We start from the raw sequence: 2,305 nt of genomic DNA on the forward strand, positions 1-2,305 counted from the left end.
CGCAGATTTTTCTCCTTCCCGGATTCATGCTGAACCACTTTTGACGAAAAAGAAATTGGCTTTTCAGAAAAATTGCTGGCCTCCCACCCTCCTACAAGCTTTCTAATAGTGAAAATAAGGTCTCCACCAAAAATGAGCCCAAACCGATGCAAAATGAAGGTTCGGGGGCCGAAACGCGCAGCCCGAGGCCCTGAAAATTGGCTGTTAGGCACTGGGAGTGGTGTTCGATCACGAAGTGGGTCTCTCAGACCTCAGTGTCCCTCAAAAGGGAGTAAATAAGAAGTATGCCAAAAACCGGGGCAAACGGAGATGGTTAGGCTGTCCCGAACCGAGGCACACGGCCAACGGTCCCGAAAAACCGAAAACCGGGCTCCGAAATGGGCAAAATGGCCTACAGCCACAAAATGTAGCCCACGGCCACTGAGAGATGGTCTACGGGACCTCTCCCTCCCCTCAGGAAAAGAAATAGAGAAAACCGAGTCTGGTTCGCAAACCGAGGCAAGGCACAGTAGAGGGTTCGGAAGTCCGGAGGCAGGGCTCACGGCCGCGACTCTGAGACTTCTGAACGAGCACGATATGCAATGTCACCGAATGCTCAATCGGTGATGTCTGAGTCTTAAGGTCGGTCAAAAATGGGGGTGTCTACAGCTATGAGGACGACTATGGTGTGGGCATGAAAGTAGTGTGCCAATTTCCTGGAGGCCATCATTAAGGCCAATGCTAATTTTTCCAAGGGCAAGTACCTTGTTTCGGCTCCCAACAATGTCTTGCTGACATAAAAAATGGGCAAGTGTTGTATTCCTTCTGCACGAACCAATACTGCGCTAGGTACAAGAAGAGTTCTTCACCAGGTACAGGGGTGACAAGTAGTGGTGAGGAAGACATATATTCCTTCAAGCTTTCCAGAGCTTGGTCGCATTCTTCATCCCACTCAAATTTGGCCTTTAAAGCTTGAAAGAATGGTCGTAGTCTATCCGACGACCTGCTTATGAACCGATTGAGTGTAGCCGCCATGGCGGTGAGACGCTGTACTTCTTTGACTAAGTTTGGTCTCTCCAACTCCTGGATTGCCTTGATTTGAGAGGGGTCTGCCTCTATACCTCGGTTGGTCACGAGGAAGCCCAGAAATTTGCCAGATCCTACTCCGAATGCACACTTGGACGCATTGAGGCGCAACTTGTGTTTCTTCAGGATCTGGAACATCTCGCCTAGGTCTTTAAGATGGTCATTCTCATCCTTGCTTTTGACCACCATGTCGTCGATGTAAGCTTCCATTGTTCTGCCTAATAATGGTTCAAACATTTTGGTGACCATCCGTTGGAATGTTGCCCCTGCGTTCTTCAGGCCAAAGGGCATGACCTTGTAGTAGTACAATCCTCTTGGTGTTGTAAAGGATGTGACCTCCTGGTCTGGTTCATGCATGACGATTTGGTGGTAGCCTCTGTATGCGTCCAGGAAGCTAAGTCGATTGTGCCCTGCCGTTAGGTCTACCAGTTGATCTATCCTTGGTAGAGGAAAGCTATCTTTTGAGCATGCCTTGTTGACTGTTTTGTAGTCGACGCAGACACGCCATTTACCATTCTTTTTTGGCACTACGATTGTGTTAGAGATCCATCTTGGGTAGTGCACTTCTCTAATTGCTCCTGCCTCCAGCAGGTTGCCTACTTCTTCTGCCACTATTTCGGAATGGTGAAGTGCCGATCTGCGAGTGCGCTGAATGACTGGTCTGGCGGATGGGTGGACATTGAGTTGGTGACAGATGAAGTTTGGGTCAATGCCTGGCATGTCGTAGGGCGTCCAGGCGAACACTTCGATGTTAGAGGTTAAGAATTTCAAGACCTCTAATCTTTCAGTGCTAGACAACGATGAGCCAAGCAAAAAGAACTTATCCGGGTTTTTTTCATCTATTTTTACCTCTACTAAGTCCTCCACTGCTTTCTGATCCGCCGTTTTGCCGACATCTGCGAATAGCTCATTACTTTCTGGTTCTTCCACCGAATGAACATATCCTTTGGCAGCGCAGCTGCCATTCACCGTGGCGAAGCATTGTTTTGACATGATCTGATTTCCATAGACTTCTTCAATTATACCAGTGTCGTTGGGGAACCTCATTACTTGGTGGTAAGATGACGCCACCGATCGCATGGCATGCAGCCATGTTCTGCCCAGGATGATGTTGTAAGTGGAGGGGACCTTCAATACCCAGAACTCCATTTGTTTTGTTACGCTTCCTGCTTTGACCGGAAGAATTATTTTGCCAACGGGCCACTCTGGCATGGAGTTGAATCCAATTAGGGGAGAAACT

The sequence above is a fragment of the Camellia sinensis genome, chromosome 3, assembly GCF_055761805.1.
Source record: "Camellia sinensis isolate YWXY chromosome 3, ASM5576180v1, whole genome shotgun sequence".
Taxonomy (NCBI): domain Eukaryota; kingdom Viridiplantae; phylum Streptophyta; class Magnoliopsida; order Ericales; family Theaceae; genus Camellia; species Camellia sinensis.